Here is a 7702-nt window from a genome sequence, read left to right as displayed (position 1 = left end):
GGTGTGCAGATTAATGTCAGGGTCTTCAATTTGATTCCATTGGTCCACATGTCGGTTTTTATGCCAGTACCAAGCTGCTTTTATTACTGTAGCTCTATAGCAGAGCTTGAGGTCAGGGATCGGAATGCCTGCAGAGGTTGTTTTATTGTACAGGATTCTTTTGGCTATCCTGGGTTTTTTGTTTTTCCATATGAAGTTGAGCATTGTTCTTTCCAGGTCTGTGAAGAATTGTGTTGGTATTTTCATGGGGATTGCGTTGAATCTGTAGATTGCTTTTGGTAGGATTGCCATTGGACTCTTTGCTCGGCCTGGGAGGAGGGGACTGGACCTGCCTCAACCGAATCTACCAGGTTGAGCTGAATCCCCAGGGGAGTCCTTGTCCTGGAGGAGATGGGAATGGGAGGTGGGTTGGGGGGAGGGGGGAGCAGGAGGAGGGAGGACAGAGGAATCCGTGGCTGATATGTAAAATTAAATTAAATTATAAAATAAAAAAAGAAAGAAATGATTTAAGTGAATGACCATGAAAGAAATCTCTATAAAGAATACAGCACAAGTCAATACATGCATGAAACAATATCACTAATCGTCAGGGAAATGCAGTCAAACACTGGGTGAACTGCACTGAAGAGACGCTGTGCTCCATGTTCACTGCAGAACTATTTGCAACAACCAAGATGTGTCAAGCCACATGTCCCTCCGTGGATGCAAGAATGAAGAAAATGTGCTAAATATATAAAATAGAATGTTATTCTCCATAAATATAAAAAATGAATCATTTGTGGCAACATAGATGAAACGGGAAAATATTGTACTAAGTGAAATAAGTCAGACACAGAAAGCCAATTGTTTTCACGCATATGTGGAGGCTGAAGGGGTGCAGTTAAATAGAAGGAATAATTTCTAAAAATCTGTAGCACACAGATAAAGCTGATTGACCACAATTAATTGAATATTTGAAAATAGCTAATGGAGAAGGCGTTAAATATCCCTAATACAAAGTAATGCTTTATGTCTCAGGTGATAAATATGCCAGTTACCTTCATCTGCTCATGATACATTGTATACACGTACTGAAACACCACACTGTGCTCCATAAATATGCATAATAACACATTTTAAGTTAAAATATATTAATATGAATTATAATAAAATAATGAAAACAATTAAAATATAATGTTAAAAAGAAACACGTGTCTTAGAAAACACGAGCGAATATCTGATTCACTGTCCCAGTCATACTCAAAAGTGTCAGCAACCATCTGTAGACACATGACTCAATCCATTAAGAAGTTTGAAAGGAACTGTGAATTGAGTATTATGTGATTAAGTTCCAAATTCATGATTTTAATTTGCAAAAATCTGGCCTTCTTTCAGTGTTGCTTAGATCAATAGGTAGCTCTACTACCTGCCTAGCTACTTAAGCCAGAAATGTGGATTTCCTGCTTGAAAGCACCCTTTCTTGGCCTCTCTACGTCAACAATCAAGTCTTGTGCTTTACTCTAAGCAGCTCACAAATGGACCCCTTCTGTGTTCCTTCCATGTAACCATCCTAGTCCAAACTGCTATTATTGTCTCTCACTTGAGTTTCTACAGCAGCTCCCTAGTTGGTTAGCCTCTGTCCACTCAGGCTTTCTCTTAATCAAAGATTTCCAGCACACCACTACGCCCACACACCCCCTACATACACACACACTCATACACATTCACACTTATACACACCTCTTCTGGATGGCTTCCTCTTACTTTAAAGTGAAAATGAAGTCATTAAGTACCTGTCAGGGCTGCAGCATCCAGCCCCCACTTGCCTCTGCAGCCTCATTCTAAACACTCTGCTTCACTTTCTACTCTCCAGAAACCTGGTCTGGGATAGTCAGTCACTGGTTAAGTCTTACTATTACCTACTGCAAGCTCTTCCATTCTGAGAAGTTCATCTCCAGGAAAAAAAAAAAATGCTACCAATTGCTGTGATCAGTTGCACTAGCCCATTAGCAACGAGATCATTGGTCTGGTCTATTTTCCTAGTCACTCAGTGCACAAGATTTTCTTGTTTTCCACAGCTTTGATGGAGAAGCCACCTCTTTGTGAACTCTGTGCGGATGGAATATGTCTCTAGTGATAACAAACAACAACAACAAAATCAAAAAAAAAAATCAACCTGAAATTCTCTGTTTACCCAAATGCTCATGGTTCTACTGCCGTATTAAAATTTTGTAACCTACTTTTCACCACTCACACTACCATGAAATACTCTGGCTGTGCCCTGCATATATGTTATAGCTATTAGCTTGTTGTTTTTGTGGGACTCCTAACAGTGGCAGTGGGTATATCTCTGACCATTTTGCCTGTTCTTGGGACTCTTTTTCTCCTATCGGGTTGCCTATTGGGTTCAGCCTCTATAGGAGGGCTTTTGCCTTGTCTTACTGTGTCTTGTTTTGTTCTGTTTGGCTGTTATCTCTTGGAGGCCTGTTCTTTTCTGATGAGGAAACAGAGGGGGAGTGGATGGGGGAGAGAGGAGCTAGGAGGAGGTGGAACTATGGTTGGGATGCATTATATGAGAGAAGAATCTATTTTCAAGAAAAAAAGATATTAGATTACAAAGTCATCTAAGGACATCTGTTCTAAAAATCCCAATGCTGAGCCTCTAATCTTCAGTTGTTTTACTTATTTTGTTTTTGGGGTTTTGTTTGTTTGTTTGTTTGTTTGTTTGTTTTGCTAGATTGTGTACTCTACCATGTTTTCCCCCAGATTCAATGAATTTCTGAGTGGTTGATATGGCAGATTTTCAGACCAAGCTGGTGTCCTATTCCTAAATTCATTTCCATCTGGAAATATGTGCCCCTGTCACCTCTGCTGGGAACTCCTTCTATGGACATCTCCCTGTACCAGAGTCCATCAGTGCTTTCTTTGACTTAGCCAATCAGATGGTGATATGTGGTTCTAACCACAGCATACACATAGCTTTCTGCCCTCCGTACTCTGGTAAAATGATAATCTAAAACGTCACCATCTCGGCAAAATGCAGCATCCATTCTTTAAAGCTAATTGGTGCTCCATTGGCTTCAGGATTGGCATGAATTAGCAGCCTCCACCATGGTACCTGGTAGAGCTGTGTACAGTGAGCAACACCACAGCCATTGATGCAGCCTCGCTCATCCAAACCAATGTTTGGCCTGAAATACACCAAGCCTTCTTATTCCTTCAGTCATTAGAACATAGATAGGCTAGGGAGAGAGTTATCTGAGACCTGTCACTATCCTTGAAAAGAATAATGAAGAGAGTTGAAGTGAGGAAGGAGAGGAATACTAATCATGATTTTCAGCTCTGCAGATTATGTACTCCCAGAACTTCAGCTTGTAAGGAAGCTTGTTGATTAGATGATCTTCACTCAGCTGTGATCATGTCTTTTTTTCCATTTGTGGCTGTAAGACTTCCTCAAGCTGCAAACTGAAGGCTTCATGAGAAAATAAATTGAGCTGAATCAATGTATTAAATATGAAATTGAATGATGGTAATACAGCCAGATACCTTTTGGTGACTGTAAGCCCAAAAAAGTACTCATATGCAGATTAATTTTCAGTAAAAGAAATACTTTCTGTTTGAGAATTTGAGTTCAAGCTATATATCACTTATTAAATAGGTAACCCTCGGGAAAAATTCATTCAGCAGCAGCATTACAATAGCAATCATACCTGGTTTTAGTCTCAAGGCTATGGACAAAGGTTTAAGTCTTATATGAGACATTATAATATATTAGCAAAATTTAAAGGCTTTTCTACAAAGGCCATAAAATACATGATATATGGGTAATTCTTGGGAGGGAGAAGCTTTGCAATTTTCCCCACAAAGTTTAATTTTATATTGCTTAATATACTAGTCAGAATTATCCAGAAGAAACCATTAAGAAATGAAAGATAGAGATATATGAGAGGATATCTGTTAGTTGAATCAACTTGCACAATTACAGGGGCTAAGTTCCACAACAGACTGCCTACAAACTAAGGATCCACAGAAGCTTGCCTCAGTGAAGTCCAAAGGCCTAACAGACAGGGAATCCAGTGACACTGACTCTCAATCTAAAATCCAAAGCCCATGCCTGAGAATCTGGTGTGGGGAGGCAGAGGAATACCACTTGTACAAGTCTCAGAGTACAAAGAGAACTTGCAGTTATGTCTAAGGGCAGGAGTGGGCCAAGCTCCAGAAGAGACAGAAAGTAAGGCAATTCACCTTTCATCTGTGGCTCTGTTCAATCAGATATTTCAATTGAGTGGCGGTGCCCACCAACACAGATCTTCCTCACTCACTGGACCAATTCAAGTACTAGCCTCCTCCAGAAATGCTGCCACAGGTATATCCAGAAATAATGCTTCCCAGTTATCTGAGTATCCTTCAGTTCATTCAGCTTGGCTCCTGTCTTAGTGTTTCTGTTGCTTCAACAAAACACGGTTACCAAAAAGCAGCTTGGAGAGGAAAGGATTTGACTTACATTCCCAGATCATAGTCCATCACTGGAGGAAGTCAGAACAGGAACTCAAGCAGAACTAGAACCTAGAGGCAGGAGCTGATGCAGAGGTCATGAGTGGAGCTGCTAACTGCCTTGGTTCACGTGGTGTGCTCAGCCTGCTTTCTCACAGGACCCAGGACGACCAGCCCAGAGATGGCACAGCTCACTGTGGGCTGGGTCCTCCCCCATTGATCACTAATTGAGAAAATGCTTTACAGCTGGATTTCATGGAGGCATTTCCTCAACTGAGTCTCCTTCCTCTCTGATGACTCTAGCTTGTGTCAAGCTGACACACAAAACAAGCCAGTACATCTCCTAAAATTAACTATTATATTCAATCAAATATCACACTGAATATTTGTGGAACATTGTCTAAGAATCAAGTACTATGAAAGAAATGTCTATTCTGTATCATTCAATAATATTATATATTTTAAAAATTATGTCCCTTTATAGATGATTAAGCTAAGCTTTGGGGGTGGGGGCAAGCACCTTCTCCAATGCTGTGAGATAATAGGGACAAAGATGGAGTGCAGCCTCAACTTTCTTGATTTAAAAACCCATTGATGTCGCTGGTAATTGTTCTTAGATATTATTTTTAAAACTTATTTATAGCCTGGTGGTAGTGGTGCATGCCTTTAATCCCAGCACTTGGGAAGCAGAACCAGGCAGATCTCTGTGAGTTCGAGGCTAGCCTGGTCTACAGAGAGAGATCCAGGACAGGCACCAAAACTACATGGAGAAACCCAGTCTCAAAAAAAAAGACTTATATATTTTTATTTTATGTACTTTTGTGTTTTGCCTACATGTATGTCTGTGACCATATGTGTGCATTACCTGCAGAGGCCAGAACAGAGTGTTAGATCCCCTGGAACCAGAGTTATAGATGGTTGTTAGCTGACATCAGGCACTGGAAATCAAAATGACCCCTCTGGAAAAGCAGCTAGTGCTCTTAACCACTGAACAATCTCTCCAACCACCTTAATTTTTTTAAAAGCATCATTTCACTTTCTTTCATGGGATTATTATTGGAACATGAATTGCTAACCTGAAAAAAAAAAATAGCCTGCAAAAATGTCTCAAAAATCTAAGAGGGTGGGGAAATCATGAAAGCAGAGGTTGGAAATGGAGAACTTCAGGAGAGGGGAGTTAGAGGCCAGGAGACCTAAGATGAATATCAAGTGTTTTAGAACAAAGTGAAATCAATGAAAGGCCAAAGTAATTAGACAAATCAAAGAAGATGTTTCCTACTAACCAAACATCTGCAAGTTGAAAGGCACTTTTATGTCAAGTCAGAAAAACAAAACAAAACAAAACAAAAACTTTTCAACATACCTTAATAAAGTTACAATCCCTTAAAGATAAAAGGAAAAATCTTATATGGCACCAAGATTACAAGAAATCTTAACTAAGTAAATAAGACTGGCATTTTCACCAGCAGAAGTTTAAAAATAGTATAATAAAACCTATAGTTTAAAGTAAGAAACGTAATTCTCTAGCTAATCAAGATATGACCATCCCTTCATGTATGATACGCAAAACAACAGATAGAGTAAATACAGTCAAAGAAAAAGAGCAGGAAGCATTACTCAAATAATAAGTAAAACAAAAGAAACTTCAATATGTAAAGAGAGGGGAACGTTCAACAACTAAGTGTGGTTAATTTGTACATATATGAATGCTAAAGACATCTACAAACAAAGTAACATGATAATCTGTCTAAAAGTGCTTAATATTAAGGGTTACAAAATCTTAAACCAGCAGGAATATGCTAGTATATACAAAAATTACAATAGCAAAATTTACAAGTTGTAAGTGGCAGGGGGCAATAAATTATTTAATGGAAGAAGGGAGAGAAAGTGAAGGCCTGAAAGGAGCTTTGTTGTGTCGAGTGAAAATGCCAAGGGAACTGGATTACCCAACCACAAGTGTACCCTGAGCGTGAGAACATGGCTGGCTTTGTTCTTCTTATTTTGAAACAGAGATCTGGGAAACCATTAATATAAAGAAAATTATAGCAGAACTCCCAAATTTTCCAGGGCAAACAAATAGAACAAGTATCAATCAAACCAACCAGCATAAAAAAAAAAATTAAAACAGATGTAGAGGAAACAAAAAAATTAGTAATTAGCCGGGCGGTGGTGGCGCACGCCTTTAATCCCAGCACTAGGGAGGCAGAGCCAGGTGGATCTCTGTGAGTTCGAGGCCAGCCTGGGCTACCAAGCGAGTCCCAAGAAAGGCGCAAAGCTACACAGAGAAACCCTGTCTTGAAAAACGAAAAAAAAAATTAGTAATTAACCCCAAAGATTGTCTAAGTAAAATTAAGTCTTTATATTGAATATGAACAGACAAAATTCTCCTTTTAAAATAAGGACTGTTGTGTTACATTAATTTTCAAATAATTACAAAATATACATTTTGCTCTTTATAAAGCACATTTATGATGAAGCAACAATGATGAAAAATAAAATAATCCACAAGCTGCCAGAAAAACAAAAGCTAATATGTTACATTATTATGACAGTTACATTCTTATCAGATAAGTCAGAATTTATTATTTTAAAATTATATAGGAGTGAAAGAATCATTGTGTAGTGATAAAAAGTACAGTTGATGGACTTAGTTAAAGTATTATGAACTATATGCACTAAAAACACAAAAGCTAAATATGTGAAGCAAATCTGCTCCATATTCAAAGAAAACCGACGCGTGGGTGCTATTGAAGGACTAGCAAAATGGCTTAGCAGGTAGAGGTGCTGGGTGCCAAACCTGGTGGCGAGGGTTCAATCCTCAGGATCCATATGGTAGAAAAAGAACCAACTGACTCCCGTAAGTTGTCCGCTGACTGCCACATACACATTGTGGCATACTCCCCTGACAGATACACACATGCAAAATAAATTGTTTCAATCCTATTGTAAAAGAAGATTAATGCAATCTTGGTACCTAGTCCTCTAATGTTAAGTAAAGATGTGAAAAACAGCTCAGCAGTTAAGCAAATACAGAAGACGGCTCAGTGTTTAAAAGAACCTGCCACAGTGGGACCAGGTCCTGTGCTCATTGCATGAGTTGGCTGTTTGAAACCTGGGGCCTATGCAGGATTGCTTGGCTCAGCCTGGGAGGAGGGGACTAGAGCTACCTGGACTGAGTTTACCAGGTTGATCTCAGTCTGTGGGGAAGGCTTTGCCCCGGAGGAGATGG

The sequence above is a fragment of the Peromyscus californicus genome, unplaced genomic scaffold (assembly GCF_007827085.1).
Source record: "Peromyscus californicus insignis strain IS unplaced genomic scaffold, ASM782708v3 Scaffold_4__1_contigs__length_199733344, whole genome shotgun sequence".
In the NCBI taxonomy this organism is placed as follows: domain Eukaryota; kingdom Metazoa; phylum Chordata; class Mammalia; order Rodentia; family Cricetidae; genus Peromyscus; species Peromyscus californicus.
The sequence above is the reverse complement of the archived record's forward strand: the minus strand, read 5'-3'. Positions refer to the sequence as shown.